A 17,771-nucleotide genomic window follows, 5' to 3' on the forward strand; every position below is an offset into this window, starting at 1 on the left:
CAAGAAGCAGGGCAGCTCATCCGGACTCTCTGACAATCCTACCTGGGAGATGCACGTGCTCGCAAGTACATTTGTCTCATTCACTCTCTCTCTCTCTCTCTCTCTCACACACACACACACTTCATGGCGGCTTTTACCACTTTTTGAAAAGGATCACAGATCTCCTGGCAACTCATCTAGTTTGGCCCTTAAAAACAAAACCTCTGGAGTATGTGTTTTTTAAAATAATGTGTGAAGCAGTCCCATTGATTTCCAGCCAAATTTTAGCCTTGGAAAGCAGGCTCTTGGGGTAAATCGAAGGGTCAAATCAAACCCTGCACGTTCTCCTTTTATTAAAAACCTGTGCCTTTTTGTTCCTAGACTGTCATTTCCCTTTCTCTTTCTCTTTCTGAAAAGATGCCTGTTCACAAGAATCGTAGCTCATAGCTCCTCTGGAGTCAACCTCCTCCTCTCTCAAATTGTCCGGGAGTCCGCTACGCCGCCGCAGTTTATTTTCTCCCCACTCACAAGACAAGCTCTTTCCTCCCAGAAAACCCAGGAGTTTTTGGTTCCCAGTTTGTTCCAAACAACTATGGGCTGCTCCTGGCCCTGAGAAACCAAGAACACAAAAGCAAAAGAGGAGAGAGAGAGAAAGACAACCCTTTCATTTTATTTTAGGATAATGATATGGAAAAGGATAATCAGAAAGATGGGATCATGGGTCTGAGCTAGCGGGTGGCATAAAATATGCCAGTTCTGAGAAGCAAGAGTACTTGTACTGTGGCTTGATCTATTTCTCTGCTATTTTTGGGTTTTATAATCCGCCCTGCGGTTGGCTTTCATTCCATTCCTCTTCCTCTACAGTGTTACAAAGCGACACAGGCTTTTTTTTTTTTTCTTTGCGTTTTTGTAAACCGAATAGCAAGACTATATGAGCTAAAATTTTCACTTGATTTTAAAAAAAGGTTCTCTGCTGCTTTTAGATCTCACATGAACAACATCTGCAAGTAAATAATGCCAGACTAAAAAAGGCATTCTCTAACCTCACTTGTGAATAGTGCGATCCCATGCATGCTTACTCTGAAATAAGTCCCACTTTATTCAGTCGAGTTTACTCCCAGATAAGTGGGCATAGGACTGCGCCAAAAAATCACCCAAAGTGTTCACCTTCACTGAAGTTTTCTTGGCAATGTTTTCTTGGGTGGATTTTGGCCCTGTGGGTAACCAACTCAAGCTGTACAAGAGTTCAGCTGCTAGAACATACTTTCTTTGCAAGAGTTCAGCTTTTAGGCAATGGGACTTTTGAGTAAACACGCTGAAGACTGGCTGCTTAATTTACTTGCTGGCCACTTGCGATCTTTTAAAAATTCAAGTTCATCTTTAGAAAGTCTAAGGCAGTGCTTCTCAACCTTTTTTTTTGCTCCGTTCCCCCCTTTTACCAGTGTTCAGAATATAATCCCCCTTCCCAAAATAGTCTAACAGTTATTAAAAACAAACTACAATGTTATCTGAAGAAGTGAGCTGTGGCTCACGAAAGCTCATACCCTACCAGAAAAATATTTTTGTCTTTAAGGTGCTACTGGACTCTTGCCCTTTTCTACTACAATTTTACAGATTGTACATAATCTACAGGACATCACACTTTGTTGAATAGTGGTTCCAATCCCGCCCCAACCCTAAAATTCCGGGGGGGGGGAATTCCCCCTTTGTTGAGAACCCATGATCTAAGGGATGGAATCTGCAGTAATCCAGGTAGATCACTTTTTACAGAAGGCTGGTGTTGAGAAGGGGCTTCTCCTCTTCTATTTTCTGCCACGTGTGAACGCTGTTTAGTAGCCATGCACTTGTAGGTAAAGCGCAGAGATGAAAACAAGACAGTGGTGCTAGAGCAAGGAAACACCGGCGCCCCTATGAATGTTCCCAAGCTCACACGTTGCTGGGTCCCTGCCCAGATGTTTTCCTTCCACCCCAATCCAAACGCATCATCGCCTTGTTATTGAAAGGTGCAGTGGTGGGGACCACTCCCTTAAAAAGGGGCTTCACCCCTCCCGCGGCTGATGGATCCCGGACTCCTGGGTTCTCTCGGAGGGGACAGGGAGAGGCAGTGGTGGACTGGGTCTAAAAATACTGGTTGCCAGGAGACAAAGGGGGCCCACCCACAACTATAGGGCTATCATTTCATTTTAATTAATTTTTATGTTAATTGTTAACGTATTGTCTAATGTTGAAGGGGGCCCGCTTGCCATGGGGCAAGCGGACCCAATGGCCAGTCCGCGCCTGCGGAGAGTCGGAGAAAAGGGGAGGGGGGGTCTGATGGGTCGGAGCCGAGGGAGGGGCGGGCAGCCTGGCCCGGGGAGGGGTCCCCCGCTGCTTTCCAAGCCAAACAGCCCCAGCCAATGCCTCTCCACTCGTTTCCCCAAAACCTGTCAGCTAACTTTCTCTCCAATCGACGTTTCCCTCCCCCTAGCAGCATTCTTGGGGGGGGGAATCTCACCTCGGGGGAAGCCCAGCTCCTTTCCCGAAGGTACCCAGAACTTTTGGATCCCACCCCCCCCGGCCTTAAGCCTCCAGATCTCCCCCACCCCCAGCCAACCACCCCCGCCCAGATCTCCCCAAGTATTGGCACCCACTTCTTTCTCCGGGCTGGGTACCTGGAAGCGCGGATGGAGAGGTCGAGGCACGGGCGGGCTCCCCCTCGGCTGGTTGGGCTCTCTGGGGCGGGAGAGTGTCTTCTGACACGGTGGGGTGGGGGGGACAAACCCGATTTAGTGCCTCCGCATCCCCTCCCGCGCCACGCCGAGCCAGCCCTGCCCTTGGCCCGGCGCCACGGGGTGGGACCTCGGAGCGCGTGGCTGGCCGGATGCCCCCGGGGGTTGGGGAGGGGCCCCGCTCCTTTCCAAAAGCGGGGCCCCTCCTCCCGGGTGCTGAGCCTGCCTGTTCTGGGGTTGCCCCCTTTTCTTCCGGGCAAGTCCCTGCCCGTGTCATTTAACAGGATCGAAGCAGGCGGGCGAAACCTGGGCCATTTATGCCTGGGAGGCTTTGCCTTGGATTTGCCGCTCTGCAGATGCACACTTGCCCCATCTGAATTCTCAAAACTACATGGGGGGCTTATTTTTGAGTTCTGAGAATTTAGAGTCAAAGGCCATATATGCATGGGATGTTTTGCCTTGGATATGCTACTCTCTAGATGCACACTTTCCCCATCTGAATTCTCAAAACTCTGCATGGGGGCTTATTTTTGAGTTCTGAGAATTTAGAGTCAAAGGCCATACATGCACGGGACTTTTTGCCTTGGAATTGCCGCTCTCTAGGTGCACATTTTCCCCATCTGAATTCTCAAAACTCTGCATGGGGGCACTTATTTTTTAGTTCTGAGAATTTTGTATTTGTATCGTATTTTGGTCACGTCATGAGACGACAAGAGTCACTGGAAAAGACAGTCATGCTAGGAAAAGTTGAAGGCAGCAGGAAAAGAGGAAGACCCAACAAGAGATGGACGGACTCAATAAAGGAAGCCACGGCCCTCAATTTTCAAGACCTGAGCAAGGCTGTCAAAGATAGGACATTTTGGAGGACTTTCATTCATAGGGTCGCCATGAGTCAGAAGCGACTTGACGGCACTTAACACACAGAGAGCAGCAAATCCAAGGCAAAACCTCCCGTGCGTACATGGCCCTCCATTTCATCTCCGTGCCAGGACCAAAAAAAAAAAAAGGTACCTGTTGAATTTCTTGTCTGTCATGCAGTTCTCAGTTTAGCCTCGACTGAGGCTATCGTACTTTGGTAGCATTATGAGAAGACAAGAGTTGCTGGAAAAGATAATAATGCCAGGAAAACTTGAAAGCAGCAGGAATATGGCCATTTATGCATGGGAGGATTTGTGCTCTCTAGCTGCACATTTTCCCCATCCAAATGATCAGAACTCAAAAATAAGCTCCCATGTAGATTTTGAGAATTTTGATGGGAAAAATTCTCTTGATTATAATATTGCATTGCGTGTTTTTCCAGTTTGTGTATTGTTGGGGACATGGTTTATTTGTGGTTTAATTGTTGTTCATGAGTTATTCCCTTGTATTTTATATAGTCAGTAAGTAGAATGATAGACTGAATTTAAGGTTTATTTAAATGAATGAATTTAATGAATGAATTTCGTCAATATAGCATGTTAGAAATGACAAAAAGTGTGTAGAGTTGTCATTTTATTTGGAGCCTCCGTGCTGTCTCTTTTGAGTACCTGGAGGTTGCCAACCCTAATAAAGGAAGCCACGGCCCTCAGTTTGCAAGATCTGAGCAAGGCTGTTAAAGATAGGACGTTTTGGAGGACACTGATTCCTAGGGTCACCATGAGTTGGAAGCGACTTGACGGCACTTCACACACACACACACACACAGCTCTTAAAGGCGGAAGAGCACTGTCAAGGACATCTTCTCCCCCCCCCCCAAAAAGAGCAAGAGTCCAGTAGCACAAAGACTAACAAATTTTTTGGCAGGGTATGAGCTTTCCTGAGCCACAGCTGACTTCTTCAGATACAGCTAGAATGACAGTCCGTCTATCCTTAAGTAGAGAAGAGTGAATTAAACGCACAATGGCGAAGTAAATGTCAAAAGTAAATGATATTAGCAGGCCTGATTTTGTTAGGTGTGACATACAGAGGGGTGGTCGTTTTTCAGTCCGTTCATATAACTGTACCTGGACCCAGGCCGACTTCAAGGATATTGGGTGCCCCATTCCCATATTTCCCACTACCCATTTTGCTTCCTCATTTCCAGTCATAGCCTATTAAAGTCCCATGGCATGAATTAGGGATAAAGAATGGTATAGTATATCCCAATCTCATCAGGTCTCAGGGTCAGTACTTGGATGGGACACCATGAAGGAAGATTTTGTAGAGGAAGGTGATGGCAAAACACCTCTGCGTAATCACTTGCTTTGAAAACCCTGTGGGCTCAGCAGTGACTTAACGGTACTTTACACACACACACCAAGCATGAATTAAAATGCTATTCACCTTCGCTCTATAAAAAATATGTATTTAATGTGTTTAACAAACACATTAATCCCCTAATATTGGTTTTCAATCCCTCCTTTGCTTCTCCAAACCAGTGACTCGGTTTATCTGTTGCACAGCGATCAGTTGTTCCTCCCAGGAGCTCAGGGTAGCTTACATGGCCCTCCTCTCCTCCACTTTATTCTCACAACAACCCTGTGAGGTAGGTCAGGCTGAAAGAGTGTGACTGGCCCACCAGGGCATTTAGGGAGTTGCATGACTGAGTGGGACTTTTAACCCCGATCTTCCAAGTCCGATGTTCTCATCAAACCACCCCACTGGCTTTCACAGAATCATACAATCATAGAGTTGGAAGGGGCCATACAGGCCATCTAGTCCAACCCCCTGCTTAATGCAGGATCAGCCTAGAGTAGTGGTTCCCAAAGTTGGCAGTACCACCCCCTGGGGGGCAGTGGGATTACCTAGGGGAGCACTATGAGGCAAGAGGGCAGTGGTGGTGGGGTGCTAGGGGTGGGCCTCTTCAACTGTGTTGTTCACTAATTTACAATAGATCAAGCTCTGGCACCATGCTGGCAAATTTGGTGGAAACTATCAGAATTTTTTTCTAGACTTTGAAGTGCTGGTACCACTGGATCAAGTTCATCAGTTCTGTTCAATAAATTCCAACTAAAACGTTTTAATTTGACTTTGAATAGATGTGCAATTAATCGTTACTGTTTTGAAATTTTATTGTTATTATCTTTGAGTCATGCAACCCCCGATTTTGAATATTGCTTTTTATAGGGTAGGGTAGGGGGCGCTGTGGTTGAGTTTGTGGGACCAAGGGGACGGTGGCCAGAAAAGTTTGGGAACCACTGGCCTAGAGCATCCCTGACAAGTGCTTGTCCAGCCTGTGCTTAAAGACTTCCAGTGAGGGGGAGCTCACCACCTCCCCAGGTAGCCGATTCCACTGTCGAACTCTTACTGTAAAAATTGTTTTCCTAATATCCAGCTGGTACCTTTCCACCCACAATTTAAACCCTGACCTTGCTCAGGTAAACCTTTGGGACGAATGCAAGGCTTTGCAGCCAGGGTCCTGTCCGTTTAGCAATATCTTCACAGCAGGATCACAGCAGGGCTGCCGCCAGTGCCTTTTTTGCTAGATGGAGCTGCCACATTTCCAGGTGGGGCTTTAAAGAAATGAATGGAAAATCAATACGGAAATGTCGGCCGGCCTGTCACCCTGCCCAAGCGTCGGTGTATTTTTAGTGTCTATAAATGGTTAGTGTCAAAAATCTATAAACTGAATGAGAAAAGTTATTTTTTTTAAAGGGTTTTACCTACTTAAAAAGAACAGTTTCTTCAAATAAATAGTACATTCCTTAAAGTTACCTTAAACACTGTTTAAGCACCCCTCCATGTGCAGAGTCATAGCAGGCAAGCTTCCCCCCCTCCACTCTTTCCAGATTGCTTAAGCATGATAAATAATCTCGAAAAATCCATTCTGAGTCAGAGGGAATCTTGAGTGGGCAGATATGGGTGGATCAGGTAGGCGGGAATGTACAAACCAGAAGTGTTGCTATTCTCAAAACAAGCCCTCATTCTTTACAACACTACACCAGCATGGTTTAGTGGTTAAGAGCGGTGGTTTGGAGTGGAAGACACTGATCTGGAGAACTGAGTTTGATTCCCCACTCTTCCACATGAGCGGCGGATGCTAATCTGATGAACTGGATTTGTTTCCCCTCTCCTACACATGAAGCCAGCTGGGTGACCTTGGGCTAGTCACAGCTCTTTCAGCCTCACCTATCTCACAGGGTGTCTGTTGTGGGGAGGGGAAGGGAAGGTGATTGTAAGTCGGTTTGATTCTTCCTTAAGTGGTAGAGAAAGTCGGCATATAAAAACCAACTCTCCTTCTTCTTCTTTACATGGAAAGAGTTGTGGTGCAAATTAAAGTTGTTTTTTAAATACATTCTTAGGTGTGACAAAGCAGGTGCTCTAGGTGGGTCAGCACAGCCTCTGGTCCCACCTTTCCTCCATTACGGGATCACACCCTGGCAAGATTTCTTGATCCCAGGGGGAGAATCCCTGGAAACAAGGACTTCTGGAAACAAAGATGCCAAATGTACTGGAAATGGGATCTAATGAAGTAGCAAGCGTTCAGTCTAAGTCAAGGCATACTATGATGCATTTCCAGAACCTGACATCAAAAATGCGGACGCACAACTAAAGGAATAATAAAATGCACCTAAGCATGTACAAAGTGTTTCACCAGTATGTCACTGCAACCAGCTCCCCACCCCCCATCTTTAACATTCACAAGCATGTACCATTGTGAGAATCTCCAAGGCCCTCTGGCTGTCATGTATGAAAAGTTCCTTTGGTTTTCTGCGTTTTTTTGTGGAGTAATATCTTGTGCCTTCTCAAACTGTTACGTAAAGAAAATAATTCCAGGTATGCTGCCTGGAGCTGAAGAACAAGATATAAATGTGATACATATTTATTTAGACTTCCTGAGTCATACATTCAACATCACTTAACACAGATAAGGTATCTACTTACCCCATTCCTCAACCTGCCATATTCATATTCCAAGTGGCCCAAGAACTAAAGGGTGTTTTTCCAACATTCTTTTGATGCATACTTTAAGCTTAAGAAAGAAATGAGGATAATTTATTGTTTTTTTAAAAAAAGATCTAACCCCCCTTTCTATCACGTGGGCACTCGAGGAGAGTGCAGTAGCCAGCGTGGTGTAGTGGTTAAGAGCGGTGGTTTGGAGCGGTGGAGTCTGATCTGGAGAACCGGGTTTGATTCCCCACTCCTCCACATGAGCGGTAGAGGCTAATCTGGTGATCTGGATTTGTTTCCCCACTCCTACACACGAAGCCAGCTGGGTGACCTTGGGCAAGTCACACTCTCTCAGCCCCACCTACCTCACAGGGTGTCTGTTGTGGGGAGGGGAAGGGAAGGTGATTGTAAGCCGGTTTGAGTCTCCCTTAAGTGGTAGAGAAAGTCGGCATATAAAAACCAACTCTTCTTCTTAATTAATACGGCTTCCCTAATGGATGGTGCAAGCCACCTTATGGGGTACAGTGGGATTTAAACAGGACCAGCAAAGGAAAGGAAAGAATAAGGAACAGCTGGATTAATTGATTTCTCAATGTGAACATTTATTGATCCACTTAAAAAGAGAGAGAAGCCTAAAGGCAGAAATGAAAGCAGAGCATGAGCCTGAACTGTCATTTCCAATCCCCAAAGATCTCCAACAACAGCCCCAGTGTACAGATATAGCAGAATGGGGTGGTAGAGTCCTGAGGAGATTTAGTGGATTATACCACTGCAGGAAGCAGGTGGATGATATCACTGTTGAATGCCCCCCACATTTTAAAAAAGTCCCTGAAACTAAATAATTCACTCATCAGGGAGATTCTACCTCAGCTTCTCCGTGCTGTGCCGGTACCTGGTGGAGGATATTGTTTTAACACAGTGAAACTGTCACAAATCTGATCCCATCCTGTGATCTGAAGTAGCATAGTACCTTCTGTGTCCTCAGGACTCTGCCAATGCATTCCCACCACATTCTGTTTTATGCCTGATAGTACTACTCAGAAATGGCCCTTAATTTTAATTAAAGTGTCACTCTGGACACCTAAGCTGATATTTGGACGCCAGAAAGTTACTCCTCATTGTATGTGTTAAGTGCCATCAAGTAATCAATGTCCTCCAAAACGTCCTATTGCTAACAGCCTTGCTCAGATCTTGTGAACTGAGGGCCGTGGCTTCCTTTATAGAACCATTCCATTCCTTTATAGAATCAATCCATCCATGAGAGCCAGCGTGGTGTAGTGGTTAAGAGCAATGGTTTGGAGCGGTGGACGCTAATCTGGAGAACAAGGTTGGTTTCCCCACTCCTCCACATAAAGCCAGCTGAGTGACCTTGGGCTAGTCACAGCTCTTTCAGCCTCACCTACCTCACAGGGTGTCTGTTGTGGGGAAGGGAAGGGAAGGTGATTGTAAGCCGGTTTGATTCTTCCTTAAGTGGTAGAGAAAGTTGGCAAATAAAAACCGACTCCTCCTCCTCTTCTTCTTCTTGTTTTGTTGTCTTCCTCTTTTCCTGCAGACTTCAACTTGTCCTAGCATTATTGTCTTTTCCACATTACAAAACCCAAATCTGAATGTCTGAATGTTCAAGAAAAATAATGTCAAAATTTAGCTCCAAATTCAGCACTAGGCAAAACAGCCCTACTGCCAGCTGCGGACTGGCCATCGTGTTAGCTTGCCTGATGGCAAGTGGGCCCTGCACACCCCTGATGAAGTGGGCCCCCTTAGACATTAGACAATATGTAAAAAATAAAAATTAATAAAAATTAAATGATAGCCTTGTAGTTGTGGGTGGGCCCCCTTTGTCTACTTGCAAACATTTTTAGACCCAGTCTGCCACTGCCTACTACGACAGTCACTTCACATCTAGGCGTAATCCAGCCAAAGTTAGTATGAACATGTTACTTGTATGGTGTCCTCAGGAATGGGACTGGCTTGAAAAAGTCCTGTCCCTTAGCTTCCATTCCATAACTATAAAACAAGACTACTAGTAATTTTGTGAAGATATGTACATGTTGCTGCCTGCCCTGAGTCTGGGAAGGCTACATATATAATTAAAGCAGGTGCAAAGACACCATTTGCAAATAATTTGGCACCACTCTATTCCGGATTCTTGTCAAACGGGAGCCAAGGTCAGCAGGTGAGACGTGCAACTCCTTAGGTTGTGATATGTGAATATCACCATGCAGTACTACATGCAGAAATTCAATCATACTATCACCGGTTTCCATCCTGCAATTTTTAAAGGCAAGAGTTGCAGGAGTTTTATGCTTAAGGACCCTGTATTTGGAAGAAGTTTATTAAGGACTGCCTCAAGACGCACAGTACTGTGAGCTTTCTCATAGCCGTGCTCAGTCATCCTCATCTAGGAATGGCTGCCCTAAGACTTAAATTGATATGGGAAGCCAGGTTAGACATCAGGAAGAGCTGAGCCACAAAGCTATGGCTGCAGTGGTTATATCCCCTCCATGTTCCCAAGGATGTAGGGTTGCCAGGTCTCTCTTCGCAACCGGCGGGAAGTTTAGAGGCGGGGTTTGGGGAAGGGAGGGACTTCAATGCCATAGAGTCCAATTGCCAAAGTGGCCATTTTCTCCAGGTGAACTGATCTCTGTCGGCTGGAGATCAGTTGTAATAGCTGGGAGATCTCCAGCTACTACCTGGAGGTTGGGAACCCAACACCAATAAAACCCAGCACTTCTGAACGAGAGAGAAGAGATATGGCTGGAGCGGTTAATGCAATTCCTAAGTGTTCTGCCATTGCAATTTAGTGCCAGTTCGATTATTACACAATAAACAGACCATGTTGTCTGGAAGCAATTTTTTTTTTATCAGAATGGCTGATGGGGCTGCAACGTATTTAGCTGCTGAAACTCTGGAGGAAGAAACATGCTACAGATCAGAAACACCCAGGTACAGAAGAAAGGTTCCTTTGGGGTCACTACTATGGTAACTAGTCCTACTAAACCTTTTTATAGTGAGCAGTTAAAAATGCTCTTTATGTCAAGGAGGCTTTAAGGGGGTTACCGCACTTTGTATTCCCAGCGATGTATTAAGATATTGTCGAAGGCTTTCACGGTCAGAGTTCATTGGTTTTTGTGGGTTATCCGGGCTGTGTAACCGTGACCGCGCTGTGTAACCGTGACCGGTTACACAGCCCGGATAACCCACAAGAACCGATGTATTAAGAGTTTGAAAATGTTACGAAAAACATCGCTTTAAAAGGGTTTTCGGATACCACGGCTTATAAATGGTTGGAAGACGTCTTCACAGCGAAAGGGGCCAAACGAAGTGCGAACAGTATTTTTTTTTTTTATAACGTTTTCAAACTCTGAATACATCGCTGGGAATACAAGTGCGGTAACCCCCCAAAAATGTTTTTGCGATAGTGAGGACTAGAAACCTCAGCGATGGATCAGGGTTACCCCTTCCTCCCTTCTCATGACGGCAATTAGAAACCTGATTTGTAAAAATGGAACCCGACACGCTCTCGACTGTATCCGGACTGGGTGCATGGGTGGGAGGCAAGAGGGTTTGGTTGGGTGGAGGGAAGTGTCACTTTGGCCCAGTGGAGCAGAAAATTCCCGCTCGCTTCTGTGCAAAATCTGCCCGCCAAACTCACAGGAAGGGTGTTGCAGCTTCCCCTTTTCCACCCCAGCCTTCCCCCTTCCTCTCTTGGGGCGCCCCATCACTTCCCCCCCCTTCCAACTCCCCCCCCTCTTTCTTCGCTTCCTTTCCGAAAACTGTTTCCATGGCAACGAGCGGCCGCGGGGCCCCCAAAGCCGAAAAGAGCTGCGGTTTCGCAACCGCTGCGTGCGATGGGAGGTTACCATGGCAACCCCCGGCTGCATTCCCTGCCGCCGTTCCGGCGCCCGCCCACTACGAAGCCTCGCACTGCGCACGCGCGTCGAGCTGAACGGGAGGGGGGGAAGGAGGGAACTGTTAGGCTCGCACATGCGCAGTGGGGACGCAGGCCTGTAAGGTAAGAAGGGGACGGGCTTAGGGGAAGGGGGTGCGGCTTAGAGGCGGCTTAGGTCTTCTCAATTATTTTGGAGGGGCGGGATCAGAAGGTTTTGGGAGGGAGAGGTGTCGATTTTGTGGGGGTTGTTTGTGAGCTGACAGGACCTTTGGGTCAGGCTTGCCCATAGTCACGTGGCTGTGCAGGGCTTTCGTGTGACCTTCCAGGGCCTTGGAGGGGTTGACATGTCGAAGGGACCTTGGCATGGCTTGGGTGGGGGCCTGACGATGGTTAAGCCCCATAACAGCATGAGTAGGCATGACCTGCCAGGACCTTTGGGGTTCAGGTGAGATGGCAAAGCCTAGGTGTAAACTGCACAGTCACATGACCCTATAGAACTTTGGTGAGCTCAGGCTTTGGGGGGGGGGTCACCTGCTATGGCATTGGGGTTGGAGTTAGCAAAAAATAAAGAGGCCTTTGTGTCCCTGTGTCTCCTGTGGCCTCGTGGGATCTGAACATGATCTTCTAGGACCTTGGCAGGAGCTGGGATTGCCAACCTCCAAGTGGTGGCTGGAGATCTGCTGTTACAACTGATCTCCAGCCGATAGAGATCAGTTTCCCTGGAGAAAATGGCCGCTTTGGCAATTGGACTCTATGGCATTGAAGGAGGCCCCTCCCCAAACCTCACCCTCCTCAGGCTCCACCACAAAATCTCCAGGTATTTCCCAACCCGGAGCTGGCAACCCTAGCAGGAGCTGTTGTGACCTCGACTTGAATAATACCCAGGGTTGCCAACTCTGTGTTTGGAAATTCCTGGAGATTTGAGGGAGCAGCCTGGGAAGAGTGGGGTTTGGTGAGGGGAGGAAGTTCAGGTGGGTGTAATGCCATAGTGTCTTCTGAAGCTGCCAGTTTCTCCAGGGTAACTGATCTCGGGGATTTCTCCAGGCCCTGCTGAATCTTGGTATGTCTTGGCAGTGGTGTGACATGCCAGGACAGGGGCATAGACAGGACCATTCAGGTAATGTGAACCCAGCGTGGTGTAGTGGTTAAGAGCGGTGGTTTGGAGCAAATGATTATAATCTGGAGAATCGGGTTTGATTCCCCACTCCTCCACATGAGCGGCTGACTCTAATCCGATGATCCGGGTTGGTTTTCCCACTCCTCCACATGAAGCCAGCTGGGTGTCCTTGGGCTAGTCACAGCTCTCTTAGAGTTCTCTCAGCCTCACCTACCTCACAGAGTGTCTGTTATGGGGAAGGGAAGGTGATTGTAATCTGGTTTGAATTTCCCTTAAGTGGTAGAGAAAGTCGGCATATAAAAAACAACTCTTCTATTTGGTGTCTGCCTAGCCCTGTAGAGTTGCCATCTTTCCTCCCCCCTCTTTTTAAAGAGGGCTCTTGCAGCACGTTAAAGAGATTTATTGTAGCTTTTGTAGGCTAGAATCTACTTCATCAAGTGAATGAACAAAATTCTCAGTTCTCAGGCTAGGCACTGATTGTGCAATAATAAATCTATTTGTCTCTAAGGCGCCAAGAGATTCATGTTTGCTTTTGCTGTGACAGGCTAATAAAGCTACCCTACTGGCACTTCTAACTATCTTTTTCACCTGGCCCTGAGTTTCTAAAAGCTGCTTAGCATGGACATACTAAATAGGTGAAACTGTTCTCAGCAGGGAGGGAATGGGTTTGGAAATGTTAGATGAATAAAACAAGCTTTAAAAGTTTGGGACTTCTAGTGCGAGGCATTGTACAGAACACAGGAATAATGTGACTGTACTTGTAGATCTTACAGTCTGTACTCAGCAAACAGAATAAGGGATGGGGAACAGTCAAGTAGAAACGAGCAGGGGACATACTGCAGGGGAGAGTTTAGATGAGGCTCAGGTGGTCCAGAAAATGCTTTGTTAGGATTGAGGAAAGGCTTAAAGGTGGAATGTTTATTACGTGGAAGAAGTTTTAAGCATATGGTGTAGTGGGCATGGGAGTGGGAGAAGGACACAAATGAGTATTTCACTGGTACGACAAGAACTTTAGTGAGACCTGAAAAAGGGAAATTGAGCTGTTTGTTTAGAAGAGCTATGGTATTTATCTGTGTGTGGCTTAAAGTGCCCTCAAGTTGTAGCTAATTTATGGCAGGGTTTTCAAGGCGAGAGATGTTCAGAGGTCGTTTGCTAGTGCCTGCCTCTGCTTAGCAACCTTGGATTTCCTTGGTGGTCTCCCATTGAAGTACTAATCAGGGCCAACTCTGTTAAGCAGCTGAGATCTGATGAGATTGGGCTAGCTTGGACCACCAGGGCTGTCTAAGATGACATTCTGACCTGAGAAAGCTATAGATAATGTTACCTGTGGTCAGTGCAGATGCTGCATTGACCAGACCCTGGTACAGACTGAAAAATCTCAGAAGTCTGTGTGGCATGACAGAAAGTTAAAGGGTCACTTATTGGGTGGAATTATTGGGGGGAATTGTAGGAAGGAAGATGGGGTGGCAAATAGAGAAAAATAGACTGTGAAACTTGGGTAATACACAGAAGACCTGCCTAGGAACACCTGACTGTTCTTGCTCATATGATAAATATGTGAATTCCAGCAATCTTTTGTTTGAATTTATTAGTCCCAAGGGAATTCAGAGTCACAGGTCTACAATCCTCCCCCACTAACCCTCAGTCATTGAGGATTTATCTCAATTTCTATTAGGCATCAATCTCCTCTAAGAACATTATAAAGTCTTGCGTCCCAACTCTGCTGACTTTCGCCACCCGACCCCATTTGCCTCCCCAATCTTGGGTTGCTTACAACCTGGAGGAAAAAAAATGTCCTGTCCCTTTAATAGAGCCTTAATATTTGGGCATGGAAGTAAATATTACCTGGTAAATAGCACCCTTTTTTAAAGAGAGAGGACATTTTTTCCTCCAGGCAGTTGGCAACCCTGGATAAACTCAGCTCTACTTTCCAGCCTCTGCTCTATCCACCTCCTAGAAAACTAGAGAATCCTAGACTTGTGTCTGCGATCATCTGTGTGTAATTTCCTGTTCTTTTTTCCCCCTTTTCCCCCTGCCCTGCCTGCCTGATTCATCAGCATTGGTGGAGAGCTGATGCATTTCCTGGAGATGGTTGCTAACAACTGAGTTGACAAAGGCAACAAGCGGGTGATGCTGGCAGGGGAGAGACCAGGAGGTCGTACCAGAGCATAGCAACAAATACTGGTCATATCTCTGACATAAGAGTTCTCCAGTAGAGAACAAGGTACCTTCTAGCAATTGCTTTTTTGTGGGATGGTGTGCATTCTGGATGCGGATGTTGTGAAGGAGGATGTTTGAACAGATTTGAATAGGAGTATGTAATAAATTGTGATAAATTAGTACCTGGTTTGGGGCAAGATACTGTCTTTCAGCTTTAAAGAACTGTTGGTGTGTGTGTATGTTAAAACCAACTTTTAGACCCCTCGGTGAAAGGAATGGGATGTCCTGTGCTTAGAAAATACAGTGGGAAAGTCTGGGAATGGTGTCAGGGTTAATACATACAAATTCATAATTTGTAGTCCTTAGTCCGTTTCAGTGGCCAATGAGATTGCAGTGGGGATAATCGTGGGAAATGCTGAAAAGCTGGAGGCAAGCTGGTTTCCAGTTTGCGTTTTATATGGAAATTAAAACGCAGCTAGCCTCTTCAGTCTTGCAGGCAGTGGGGGTAGAAATGGCCAAAAAAAAAGCCCTTTCAGTTGCATGCATGGTCCTCCAGCCAATGCAGCATACTTGTGGAATGAATGGAAAGGGAAGCAGGCAAGTGCTGCTAGGGTTGTACCTGCTCTGTGTTGTTCCGGCATCTGTCTGTCAAGGCACTGCTGTTCAGGACTGACTCATGCATGGTGGCTGTTGGCTTCCATGGCTTCTGGCAGTTGCAACATGCGAGGCATATGGATTATTCACACTGGGGAGAATCTCAGTCAGTCTTAGCGTTCAGCTTCTCTTGCTGCTTTGCAAAATAAATCTGTAAAAGCTACCAGCCATTTACGAGGCTGAAGTTGGATCTTGGTTCCCTACGTGCAGTTCTTGGTTTTTTATTTTCCAACTTCACCCAACAAGAAGAAGAGTTGGTTTTTATATGACGACTTTCTCTACCATTTAAGGGAGACTCAAACCAGCTTACAATCACCTTCCCCTCCCCACAACAGACACCCTGTGAGGTAGGTGGGGCTGAGAGAGAGTGATTGGCCCAAGGTCACCCAGCTGGCTTCATGTGTAGGAGAGGGGAAACAAATCCAGTTACCAGATTATCATCTACCACTCGTGGAGGATTGGGGAATCAAACCCGGTTCTCCAGATCAGAGTCCACTGCTCTTAATCACCACACCATGCCGGCTCTCAAACAGTACAATACAAACAACATTTGTATTATACACCTGTTCGAAAGGTGACTATGGTGGGGAACATCCCCTCCTCTGGCAATGAATCCCCTGTTTGTTTGCCTACAAGTGATTCTTGCTCGCCCCAGGCAACCAGACTGGCAGTGAGAGTGGCTGTTGACAGGCATGCTTTGCTCATTGCGGCTATTTTGGAAAGCAACTTTAATCTGTCACATTTTTATCCTGCTCTTCCTTCAAGGAGCTCAGGATGGTGGCTATGATTCTCCCTTCCTCATTCTACGATCATGACAGCCCAGTCAGGTACATTAGGCTGAGAGAGAATGGTTGGCCCAAGGCCACCCAGCAGTTGAGGTTAGAACCTGGATCTCCCCGATCTTTGTCGGAGAGCCAGCGTGGTGTAGTGGTTAAAAGCGTGGTTTGGAGCGGTGGGCTCTGACCTGGAGAACCGGGTTCGATTCCCCACTCCTCCGCATGAGTTGCGGACGCTAATCTGGTGAACTGGGTTGGTTTCCCCACTCCTACACACAAAGCCTGCTAGGTGACCTTGGACTAGTCACAGCTCTCTTAGAGCTGTCTCAGCCTCACCTACCTCACAGTGTGTCTGTTGTGGGGAGGGGAAGGAGATTATAAGCCGGTTTGATTCTCCCTTAAGTGGTAGAGAAAGTTGACATATAAAAACTTATCCTCCTCCGCCTCCTCAAAATTAGGGATCACTGGTTAGATGTGCTCATTGGATCACATTGCACCAGTGTTCTAAAGATCTGCATTGCCTGGCAGCTTGTTTCCAGGTTCATCTTGAGGTTCTGAATTTGACCTTAAATGTTCTAAGTGTTTGTGGATTTGAGTATTTGAAAGGTTTCCCTCTTCCCTACAAAGTTGGCCAGCGTCTGCTTCAGAGGTCCTTCTCGGGATGTCTTTGTTGGAATATCTATCGTACTGATATTCCAAATAATTAGCAGCGTGCTCCAGGCTTAGCAAGCAGCAAAAGCCCACTTGTGCATGCTTTCTAAATCAAAAGGGAAGCAGCTTTTGTTTCTAATCAAAACTAAATTCGTTTATTGGTGAAATACACTTTGGATAGGAAAGAGACAATACAAGTCCGCTATCCTAATCTATGTGCTAATTCTCTAGATAGAAAGGTTCTATCTTCCTTCCACCCATTGTGGGGGGGGGAGTCAGTGCGCAGAGCGCACGGCGCCTACCGTCTTGCTTGGATGAGGGGCAAAAGGGAAGAAGAGAGAGAAGGGAAGTTTCCCTGACAATATAACTCTAAACATCAAAGGGGACAGGAAATGAGGGTGAGGTGTAACTAGAGACGACCCTCTCTGTCCTGTCTATCTATCTGACTCTCTGGTCAGTTCCCCCCTCTGAATGTGGAGGCAAGTGACACCGTAAAGAAGGGCATATTTTCCAACAGTCTTCACCTTCAGAGATTAGATGGTGACCAGAGTGTATGTGTGCGGGGAGACTTTTGGGGGTTGTGTCTCATTTATGGAATGTACACCCCAGAAACTTTTGTGAGGTGCCAGTGTTGTAATCATTTAGATGTCTGCTGATTTTTTTTTTTTTAAATAGGCCCAAGACTTTTGTTTGATTTTTCTGGCTGTTGTTTTTAGCAGTTGCTGCTTTTACCCATTTTTTTTGTTGCTTTGCATTTTTTTTTTACCTTTTGCTTTGCATTTTTATTGGCTCTGTCATCTTATTACTTTAGTTGAATTGGCTGTTCTAACATTTTGGTGGTTTGATCTGTAAGATTTGAAGTGGAAAGCAGTACATAAATAATGATTAGAATCCAGAGTGCACTTGGGGAGAAGGTTATCATGAGAGACCAATGTCTATTTGCAAGAGAAGATTTTGAAGCAAAGAATTTGTTATCTCAAAGCAAAGAA

This window comes from Euleptes europaea, chromosome 18 (genome assembly GCF_029931775.1).
Source record: "Euleptes europaea isolate rEulEur1 chromosome 18, rEulEur1.hap1, whole genome shotgun sequence".
NCBI classification, from domain to species: Eukaryota; Metazoa; Chordata; class Lepidosauria; order Squamata; family Sphaerodactylidae; genus Euleptes; species Euleptes europaea.